Here is a 12044-nt window from a genome sequence, read left to right as displayed (position 1 = left end):
ATCAGTCCCTGAATCTACATTCTCAGTGTCAACCTTGCCTTGCAGACTTTTGTCATACCATGACCTTAACTCAACTCTTTCAGTAAAAAGACCAGTTGCGTTATGAAATTCAGCCCCCAGAGCTTTAGGCAGCCAGATGACAGATGTCAGTCTAAAAAGGGTTCACAAGGACCATTCCTCCTGGTCTTTTTTTTTTTTTTTTTTTTAAGAAACAAAACACACCACGGCTTCAAGGTTTAGTGCTGGGCTGGCAATTAAATGAATGACAAATGCTCTCTATTAATTCCTCTGCCTTCCCAGAAAGGGAAAGGAAAGAGAATAAGAGAGAACTTGCCTGTTGGAAAATAAACTACACAGCTTTAATGAAACAATAATGATGAAAGAAAAATATAATGAAATATATACAAATATTTACAAGTATATGCAAAACCAGTACCACATTTCTGCCCTAAAAAGCTCACATCATCACTGAGGCATCCAGGCAGGCCCTGGGAAAGTCCTGGACTCCTAGAATCAGCAGCAGATGGGAACTAGATTTAGGAATGCATGGATTCAGGAATGCACAGATTGGGATCAAAGGTAGAAGAACAAAGGGAGCCCACTCACGACTCTGGCCATGGACGAAGACAACTTGAACCCTATGATCCCTCAGATTTATACCAAGTATGACACATATGAGATGGAATACTTTGTTTAATCTATTTTGGTCACCTGTCTGCTCCTCCCCATGGGGAGGGTTGCAAGTGTGACCCCTTTTCCTCCCTTTCATCTCTGGTGCATAAGAAGCTTAGCAATAACCAAGCATTGACCTTGGTTCCTATAGAACAATAAGCAAGAGACTTTCTGCACACCATTCTGTATCAGTAACTATAAACATCAGTCCTAGAAGCAGACACTGACTGAAAACACATGCTGTCACTTTCAGAAAGTGTAGTTACTTAGAATAGACTTAACCAAAAAGTAAAAGATTACAACAGAGACATTTGGTTCTTTTCTGGCTCAAGCCAGGATACACAGAAAATTAAAAACAACCTGAAAAAAAAAAAAAAAAAAAGTACTTCTCATAACAAATATACAACTTTCATTACAGGAATATAAAAGGCTTCAAATCACAATGCACCAGAAGAAGAGATCAAAAGAAACTACAAACACTAAAACTGTAATATGAAATCTGCTGGGCAAAAGAACCCAGAAAACTGTGCCCAGTTATTGTGACACTTGCAGGAAATGCTCATTGGAGTCAAAGTTAAATGCCACCTGGAAAGAGACGTCATTAGGTGCAATTGTGACTAAATTTAGCAAAGGTAGATGGAAGTATTTCTTAGTTGCATTCTTGTGCCAAAGAGGAGCTGGAATCTGGGCATATTTTCTTATTTCTTGGTTTCCTGATAAAAGAGCCCACAGAGAGGATGTCCTTGGAGAAGCCCAGAAGGCAGCATGCCAGAGGAGTTAAATACAGAGAATACTGTTAGCGACGAGAAGCACAGCAGGATTCATAGCTCATTTGGAGCCTGGAGGAAGAATAGGGATGTTAGTTCACTACAGTTCTACAGAATCTGAATGGTAACAAAATGGCCTAGATGCATCTGAAGATGGATGGAGGCCAAGCTGCTATCATTGATCTCAGTCCATTTAACTCCCAACCAAAGAATGTCTTTAAAACAAATAAACTATCAGGAAAAAAACCCACACAAACAAATAAAACCACAACAAACAAACAAACAAAACAAACCACAAAGACAACCACTGTTCTCTCAGCTTCATGTCATCACTACAAGTTTGAGTAGCATAACATCTTGCACAGTCAGTTTCCAGACGACAAGGTTTTGTTTGTTTTAAATGTAAGTAATACCTCATTCTTCTTTATGTATCAGTTAACATTTGCTTAATCATAGGTATTAAAACAGAAAACACAGTTTACATTTACAGTCTTTACTGCAGGAGCTCAACCCCAAATCTTCAGGCTTGAATGCTAAACACAATTGGGACAGAAATATGGACTATTAAATAATCATCAGAACCCTAGAAGGTAGGAGTTTTATCCAATCTCACATGTTAAATCAGCAGTAGAGTTGGGCATAAGGAGGAAGTTTTCAGAGTTCTAACCTTTTGCTGGACATTAGCACAGATTTATGAAAGGTAGGTCCTGTTTGACTTAGTTGACTCTCCTTCTATGACAAGGTGACCCACTTAGTAGACAAAGGAAACGCTGTGATGTTGTCTATCTAGACATTAATAAAGCCTTCAACACAGTTTCCTATAGCATTCTGCTGGAGAAACTGGCTGTTTATGGCTTAGATGGGCATATTCTTTGCTGGGCAAAAAACTGTCTGGAATGCTGGGTCCAAAGAGTTGTAGGGAACAGAGTTAAACTCAGCTGGTGGCCAGTCATGAGTGGTGTTCCCCAGGGCTCTGTATTGGGGCCAGTTCTGTTTAACATCCTCATCAATGGTCTAGATGACGGGATCAAGAGCACCCACAGAAAGTCTGAATGACATTAAATTGGGACAGAGTGCTGACGTGCCTGAGGGTAGGAAGGATCTACAGAGGGATCTGGAGAAGCTGGGTTGAAGGGCTGAGGCCAAGTGCCATGTGCTGCATTTGGGTCACAACAACAACCCCATCCAACACTACAGGGTTGGGGAAGAGTCAATGGAAAGTTGCCCAGAAGAAAAGGACGTGCGTGCATCGATCAACCACTGTCTGAATATGAGCTAGCAGTGTGCCCGGGTATCCCAGAAGGCCAATGGCATCCTGGCTTGTATTAGAAATAGTGTGGCCAGCAGGACTAGGGAAGTCATTGTCCCCCTGTACTTGGCTGGTGAGACCACACCTCAAATCCTGTGTTTTGGGCCCTTCACTAAAAGAAGGACATCACAGTTCTGGAGTGAGTTCAGAGAAGGCAATGAAGCTGGTGAAGGGTCTGGAGAACCAGTCTCATGAGAAGTGTCTGAAGGAACTGGAGTTGTTTAATCTGGAGAAAGACACTCAAGGAGACCTCATCAATCTCTACAATGATCGATAGGAGGTTGTAACATAGTGGATGTCAGTCTATTCTCCCAAGTAACAAGTGATAGGGAGAAGTAAAAGGCCTCAAGTTGTACCAGGGGTTGTTTACACTGGATATTAGAAAAAATGTCTTCACCAAAAGGGTCATGAAGCATTTGAGCTGGCTGCTCAGGTAAGTGATTGAGTCCACCATCCCTGGAGGTATTTAAAAGATGTGTAGAGCTAGCACTTATGGACATAGTTTGGTGGCGGACTTAGCAGTGTAAGGTTTATGGTCAGTCAATGATCTTATAGGTCTTTTCCAACATAAATTATTCTATTATTTCAGCTTGTTTCAGCAGCATGCTTTTGAGATAAACTTCTTGACCTATCATTACTTGCCAGGCTTTAGTTCACATCAGAGCAGCCTCAGAGTACATAAACTTGACTCCTTTCAAATAAAACCAAACTAGAAGATGCAATCCAGCTGTTAACACATAAATAGTCTATAGAATCAGACTAGAGCAAGTCCAAAGTAAAAAATCATAAGTAAAATTCCTACAGCATGGCTCTCAGGTCCTTGGTACTAAATTTCATTCTGCAAACCCACTCTCATGCTGGTTGTTACTGTTGACACAGCCTAGTCGTCTAGGACTAAATGGTTTTGCCTCCTAAGAAAAAAGTCCCAGAGTTCTGAGCTTTTTGACCTCACCTTAAATAATGACATTATCTCTCACAACTATGGGAAGGCCAGTAATGAGAAGAAATGAAGTTGCAGAAGCTCACCATTCTCACAGCTCTCTGACCTTTCACAAGGTCACATAGTGGGATTGTAAAAACAAAAAGTATCCAGAGCTAGTAATACAGCATATATACTACTCCACAAAGGATGGGCAGCTTTTCTTGCTATTACTTCCTTCTCTTGCTACCATGAAAGGACAGCCACCATTAGTAGAGGTGGACATATGTGAGCATTATACAGGCAATCTGTTAAAAGGTACCATGCCAGAGTAAAAGACAAGCATAATGGTTGTTTAATCATTCTCACCATGAAGTGCCAATTCTTTAGTCTCTTATGACATTCATGAAAGATGCAGAGGGCTGGCATGATGAATGCAGAGCAATTCCAACTGACAGATACTTTCAGAGAATTTATATCCTTCCCACACTTCCAGGACAAAAGGGCTTTTGAGCTGAGTTATCAATTGTTTCATGAGAGGATTTACAGTCTTGCCAGCAACTCCTTTTACCTTACTCTATAAAGCATTTATTATGATATACTGATTGTGATCATTCAAGAACAACCATAGCTGAAGAAAGCCAGCAGGGGATAGAAAAAGCAGAGTGGTTCTAAATAACTTGCTCATCTTGACCTAGGACTTTGTTCTCCTCAGACGGTTTGTTTTGTCTTTGGCATTGGTTCTCCCCCAGAGTCCTCTGCTATCCCAATTGCAAATTAATTCAAGGGCGACTAATCTCCCATGCCTGGCTACCCTCCTTTGGTGAAGTTTAGCCACAAAAGCCACCCACTCTAGTCCTTTCTTATAACTTCATTAGAAAGCACCTCAGTATCATGTTTCTTACACCACACTGGAGTGGCCCCTATCTTACAGCTACAGGCAGCAACAGCTCCTGCCATGAGATTCAGTGGCAAAGATGCACCTGGGCCTTCTCCAGAGGAGCAGGATGGTACAGGCACACACCACAGCTTCAGCAATGCTTGTGACCAAGATATTCCCATTGGCATAATGAACACATCACCATTAAACGTGAATTGCATGAGGTATACAAAAAACACTTTTTCCCTCTGGCAGAGGCAACCAGGAACTCTTATGTCTTAGATATTCAGCCATCCTTTAGAGATTTTTCCATTACTATTGCGTCCTGAAGTTCAACAGCTACAATCTAGACTAAAACACACCACTATCAGAGAGGCCCTGAGTCTGTGGCCTTCACTTATACAGAGCAATAGCATGTGACACCTAAGTGAGCATAATGAAATGGCTGTGGGCTGATCATGTTGATCTAATAATCACAGTGATTTCCTTGTACTTCATCTTGAAAGTATTGGGTGACTTGAGGCAGAGGAACACTGACTTTTTAATGAATATTACAGATAATGTCCATAACATCCTCACAGAGAAGGCTTTTCTTACACATTTTAGCTTATGCTTTAATGCTGCATTTTTGCACCTGTACACAGTATTTAATCTTAAATATCCTGGCACTTCCTATTATTGAAGAGGGCCTACACAAATGAAGACACGAAATTCAATTTGTTCACCTTTGAAATTACTGTATCATTATATTAAAAAGTAATGAGCCACATCACCACACAGTGGTAGACCAGTAACAGGTGCTACCCAAACACTCATCTAGATATGGAGAAGGGACTTCTTAGAGCAGTGAGTGAACCACATGGTATTGCTAAGAACTTTTAGAGAGACAAGTTAAATTAATAAAGCTGAAAAAGTTAAAAATCGGTGGCCTTTTAACTTCATCTCCCACTCCCATTGAGAAACTTTGACTAAAATTGATAAAGATTTGCTTCACTCATATTTCAAGTGTATATAAATTTCCATCTCTGCAAGCACTGGACTTCAATATTTTAGTTTCACTCTCTACTGCTTTATTGTGAATTGCCAGTCAAAGACCAAACCAAGCATTTAATTACCTAGTAATTTATTTGGGAGAAAACACAGGAATAGTTTTCTTTCAGGCACACCTTCCAGGGTGGCAAATACATACAATTCTACAGAAAGCTCAGTTCTGTGCTTCCAAAAGGGGAAAAAAATCTGTCCCAAATAAGCTGGAAAAAATAAACACCAGTGTGTGTGTGTGTATATATATATATATTTTTTTTTTTTTCTTTTTTTCCCCCCCCTTCTCCTGTGCTGTAAATGCAAACTATTGATTTACCTCTAGCTCTTTCATGCCTTTCACACACTTCAATAATACAGAGGATTTGTTCTCCATCCTTTCATCTCCAGGCCTGGAATACCTCTTAAGCCCCATGTTAAGGGTCACTCAATTCTTCCTCAAACTGCAGCACTTGCATCTTGCAGAGCTTTACAGGTGACAGCTAGAGAGGCATGCAAGTAGCACATAATTACTTACCTCCTGACTTCTTTGGAAGGTGAGAAAGAGAAAATTTTTATAAATCCTAGTTTTTCAAACTTTTGATTATTTCTGTTTGGTATTTTACAAGCATCCTCCTGAATGTGATATAACAACAGTAAAATATGGATGAAAAGTAATTTCCTATGCCTGAATTTTGCCTTAAGTTAAGCTGGAAGCAATGAATAATGCTGATGACTCTATCATCAGAAACCATAACTTCATACACCCATAGTAAAGATACATAGGACTTCTCACCACAAGTACCTAGAAACAAACAACCATCAAATAAATAGAAGGAATTGGTAGAGTTTCCCTCTCCTCCAACTCAAACGAGGACCAATGAAATCAGATTGCTTAGGAACTTCTCCAGTTGAGTTCTGAATATCCTAAAGAACAGACATTGAACGCCTTCTCTGCTAGCGACCAGTTTCAGTGTTTTACTGCCCAAGTATTTAAATCACAGTTTTCCATATTCCATCTTGTGCCTGTTCCTTCTCATACTATCATTGTGGGTCTCCAAGAAGAGTCTGTCTTCTCCGTAAGTTCCTAGTCTGGTAGTTAACAATAGTATTTCCTCCCTCTCTCCCCTTATGGCTGAACAAATCTTGTTACTTCAGACTCTCCTCATATGCCATGCTTTCCAGCACCTTTACCACCTCGGTGGACTTCTGCCACACTTGCTCCACTCTTGATTCCTGTCTCTTACTGTGAAGCCCAAACTTGGGCACAGTATCCCAGATGTGGTCTCACAGATGCTGACTAGAGGGAAGAAATCTATTCCCTTGGCCTGTTGGCTGATATCTTGCTAAGGCAGATTGCTATGAAGTTGACCCTCTTTGCCACAAGGGCACACTGCTGCCTCAAATTCAAATGATTATCCACATTTTCTACACAGCTGCTTCCTTCCATTCAGTTGGCACACAGCCTGCTGTCCTGCTGCACAGGAACTCTCCAACCCAGATGCAGAACTTGTTGAGGTCCCTTTGAATTGCAACTCATTACTGACTGCCCCAAACCTCATCATTTGCAATCTTGTTGAGGGAGCACTCTGTCCCATCACTCAGGTTATCAACATAGATATGAAACAGTACTGGCATCAGCATTGACCCCTGAGGGGCATCACTAGTCAGAAACTGCCTGTTGGACTTTCTGCCACTGAATATAGCCCTTTGAACCAACAGTCAAGGCAATTTCCCATTCCTCTTATCATCCACTTACCTACCCATATCTTACCAGTTGTGATACAGGGTAAAGGCAGAAGTCAAGGCAAACAACATCTTCTGTAGCCTTGTTGTTCACAATGCCAGTCTCACTGTAGAAGGGAATAAGGTGGCCAGTCTCACAGTTAATGCTGGGCTGGCAATTAAACTAATGACAGATGCTCTCTATTAACCCCTCTCCCTTCCCACAAGGGAAAAGGAAGGTGAATTAGGGAGAGAGACTTGCAGGTTGGAAACTAAACTAAGCAGCTTTAATGAAACAGTGGAAAAATAATTAAATATATACAAATATATAAAACTCCACTGTCATGCTTCCCTCCAATAATGCTCAGGTCACCACTGAGGCCGTTGGGCAGGCCCTAGGAAAGTCCTGGACTGGGCTCCATGAGTCAGCAACAGACAGGAACTGAATTCAGGAATGCACAGATTCAGGAATACATGAACTGGGATCAAAGGCACATAAACAGACTCTGATATGGATGAAGACAGCTTAACCCTCATGATCCCTCAGATTTATACTGAGTATGACACATTTTTTTTGTCAATTTTGGTCATCTGTCTTCTCTGCTCCTCTCCATGGCAGGGTCACAGATGTGACTTTTTCTTTCTGGAGGATGAGATGTTTAGAAGAATCAAGCAGTGGCTGTGGTTTTGCATACTGTTAATTAACATGCTGTTAATTTCAGAAAGTTCAGTTACTTATAAGAGACTGAACTGAAAAATAAAAATACTAGAAAGAAAATTGGTTCTGTTCTGGCTCAAACCAGGACATTCCACCCCTTAGAGTGGCAGTTCTCACTTTACAAGTGGCCACCTTACACATGGTAATACTCATGCTAGGAGTGGCAGTGCCCACCTCACATAGTTAGCTCTCAGTAAATCCTTGTGGTGAATTCAAATTTAGCTTTTTTGTACCTTATGTGTCTGCAAGTAGCTTCTAGAATTTGCTCTGTAATCCTCCCAGGATCTGCTGTTAGGTTGACTAACCTGTAATTCACTAGTACACATGGCATTTGCCTTTCTTTTTTTAATACTTATAATATTCCATTAATAACATTTTACGCTTTTTTTTTTTTTTTTCCTTCAGCTACTTTCTGAGTATCTGCAAACTCCTCTCTATATTTATTGAAGATCAAAGTGCTACAGTGTGATGTAGCTCTTGGATCTTAGTATTTCTTCTATCCTCAAAAGAATTTACTTTCTTCACCTATGTTATCCTCAATATTCCTGTTAGAAAGAGATCTCCTCTTGTGACAACTCAGGAAATCACTTTCAGTCGCAGGGCCTGCAAGCAGTACTCCATCTGTTTAAAGGCTTGAAGACATAAAAGAGAAGTTCCAGTTCCAACATCAACCACTTAGTTCATCAATCAGCAGAACATATTCCTGAGCTATACAATTAGCTAACTGTTCCATGGAACACAACAAGTGCTACCAGTGTTCTGTATAACACAATGCCTTTTTTTCTTCTAAATCCAGAAAAATTTTCTCCTTCTTCTGGGAATAGGCCTAGAAACACAGTTGATTAATCTGATCTTTTCTCCTATTTTGACTATGTCAAATGGTCTCTCATTAAGTATACTTGGAGCTATAGATTGGCTCTTCAGATTTAGGCATTCTGCTTCAAATCCAACACACAACTCTGGTCCTTTGTTATAAAGAATAAGATTATTACATAATTGTGCTTGCTTTTTCAAAGGAGAATGCTGCTACAAGATACTCGTAAAGCCTGTGGGAGCAGTGGTTTCTTCAGAGAAGACTTTCCAACATGTCATTCTGCCATCTGTATCTCCCCTTCTGTACTATGAATTATATTGGAATGCATGCTTAGATCAGAAAGCAAATTTCAGCAAAGGCAAATTTTCCTTCCCGGTCTCAGAAGTGCAGGTTGTTCCATGGAATCATTTTTATTTGTTCAGAGGTTCACAGGCTATTCTTAAAGGTGGCTTCCCTACAGGGAAAGCTTTGAAATACTTAACACATTTGTACATTAATTTATTTCTTTTTATGTACAATCCATTTTCCTGTCACTGTTGCTAATCCTCAAAGTTACTCATATTTCAACAGGAGCCTCTGGCTTTTATTCTCTCAATTTGATTCTCCAGTGAAGTCATAAAAGGCTGAATTGATAAGGTGACAATAATTGGCATAAGAGCACAGTAAGGTCACAAACATAAGGAAAAGGAATGTCATTCTGAATATGCAATAAATGTAAAAATCTAGAGCAATTCATCTCAGGTCAGTGACTTAATTCAAGTACATTTAGTTATAAAAGAAAACATGCCCATTGAAGTACTTAAAGGCAGTATTTGCCTGCATCTTAATTCTTATTGAAATATAATACCTTCTGTAATGTATTACGTTGGGGAAATTCTGTCTTTGGAAAACTAGAGTCTCTATTAGTGAAATGTTCCACCTGTTAAAGAATACATAAGGACTTCCTCCATCACTCACATTCCTTTCTGACAACATATTCCACAAGTACCTGGAATGGATCTTTCTCTTTCAAGGCAATCCTCACATAACACTGCCAGAGCAGATTTATACCACACACAGCAGAACAGTGTAATAGGCATTTCTGTCCAGTTATTTTGGCATTAGGTATAGTCTATCAGCAACCAATTACTGTCACGGTAAAGCAAGAGGAAACTGAAAAATTGCTAGCACTTACATAGCTGCTAAACCAGCCAGTGGAAAAAGCCTGGAAACCAAACAATGCAAAAGATGTACAATCCTCTATCCTGAGTTAGGTCAAGTAGCTATATGCTCTGAGGGTGTTTAAGATAGTCCTTTGCCAGTTAATTTTCACTGCAGTATCTACAGTTGAACTACATCAAACAGTGTATAAATAATGTCTTACAGAGAAAAGAACAGACATTGTGTGCTAGTAGATGCCAAAATAACACTCTGACTTGTCTCCTTATAAAAGATCAACCAATCCAGCTATTGAGCAACTATGACCATACTAAGTCTGGACATTATAAGAACTATGGTCTATATACATTTCCATATTCAGTCATCAAGGACTCAAAAAATGACAGCTCTCTTAAAAACTGGTGAGAAGAGTTGGTATCTCAAGAATAATGTCAGTTAACTATTTTCCACTTATTTGCAGATACACTACACTCACTTGTTTTCCATATGCAACACTACAAAACCAAGCTCTTTGATGGGTAGCAATATATTGATTTTTTTTTACATGCCTCTTAGGATTAACTTCATAAAAACAAAGGAATCAAGATTAGCCACAGCAAGGAAACATTCACCTAGAAAAAAATAAATATAAATTCCCAAAAGCACGTGTCAGTCTCTCAGAACAATGGTAACTACAGATGCTTGCCCAACTAACAAAGCCAGAGAAGGCCTTCCCTACCCTCCACTTTCAACATGTTAGCACCTTGCCTAACAAGTTTACAGGAAAGCATGAATTTTCATTGTCCCTCAACCCTTACTAAGAACTACATACACTGAGACATTGCATTTTAGCATACTTCCTTACTACAAATATATTGGCATAATTCTTTTTATTAGAGGGGGAAAGGCTAAAGAAGTAGCATTTATTCTCCAGCAACATTTGTTTCATACCTATTTGCATTCATATTTATTCCTTCTTCCATACTAACCTTTGTATGCAGAAAAGAAGAATAACCCAAATACTTACTCTTCTAGATCTTTTCCTGTGTCATACATCTTCAACAAGACCCGTGAAAAGTGAGTTATGAAATTATGGGTAGGATAAATAGCATTTAATCAGATTGAATAGTGCCTGGAAGTTTCTAGTTACATGTGTATACTACTTAAGGTTGGCCAATGATTAGACTCTCTAGAGACTACTGCAATAAAATCCAAACAAAGATATTTTTATTTTCTATTTTCAATGCTCTGAAATAAAATTCTTCTTGCTTCCAGGCACACAACCCTATTACTGCAGCTCCCATTTTTCTATTGCTTTTTCTTCTGTTCCTTAGTATAGTAATTTGCATCCAGTTTGACATTACAGGGTAGTATCTCCAATACAGCAAATACAATTAGTCATTTGTTTGTGCAGCACTGGCCCAAGGGGATGTTGAGGTAATAGGGGTCTTTTGCGTGCCACTATTATACAGACAAATAATCTGGACAACATTTGACTATGTGTCAATAATGCTGAAGCACAGGCATCGTAAAAGTTTGGGTTTTCCCCCATTAACTTGAACTCAACAAATTAACCTATTTTAATTTGAGAAGAAAAAATAGAAAAATGTGTTATCTAATCCCACTCCTTTCTGCTTCCATATAAATAATCCTGAATGAAAAAGAATGAACAAAAATCTATATACTATACATATAGCATATGGTGTGCATCTGAAAAATGCCTAAGGTGAGAAAGGATAGATTTTCAAAGTGACACCAAAAACAAACAGGTAGGAGACAAGAGATGAAACTGGGGAAAAAAAACAAACAAGGAAAACAAAGCAAAAAAACCAACAAAAAACCAAAAGCAACAACAAAACTGAAAGAACAAAACAAACAAAACCACCAAGAAGTAATCAGCTGGATATCAAGGAGTACACTGGATTAATAATGATGATGAGCTCTCTCCATGCTTTTGGTTTTTTTTTCCTACCTCTTAGTCCTGAAGCAGACTTTCACATAATCAAAGCCACAGTACCTAAGTCTACCATGAAACTTTCTACACACTTTTCTGGTGGACGCACAGAAAAACTGTCTTATAGAA

The 12044-nt window shown here is 39.3% G+C and overlaps 1 protein-coding gene across 8 annotated transcripts in view; it reads right to left on the bottom strand.

Annotated features, from left to right (window-relative positions):
• Window positions 1-12044, bottom strand: part of NRXN3 (neurexin 3) — a 965840-nt gene that overhangs the window by 266116 nt on the left and 687680 nt on the right. The gene's annotated exons all lie outside the window — the stretch shown is intronic.

Source organism: Chaetura pelagica, unplaced genomic scaffold (genome assembly GCF_000747805.2).
Source record: "Chaetura pelagica isolate M959 unplaced genomic scaffold, ChaPel_1.0 scaffold11, whole genome shotgun sequence".
NCBI classification, from domain to species: Eukaryota; Metazoa; Chordata; class Aves; order Apodiformes; family Apodidae; genus Chaetura; species Chaetura pelagica.
Note: the sequence above shows the minus strand (reverse complement) of the source record. Positions and strands in the feature narration are given on the sequence as shown.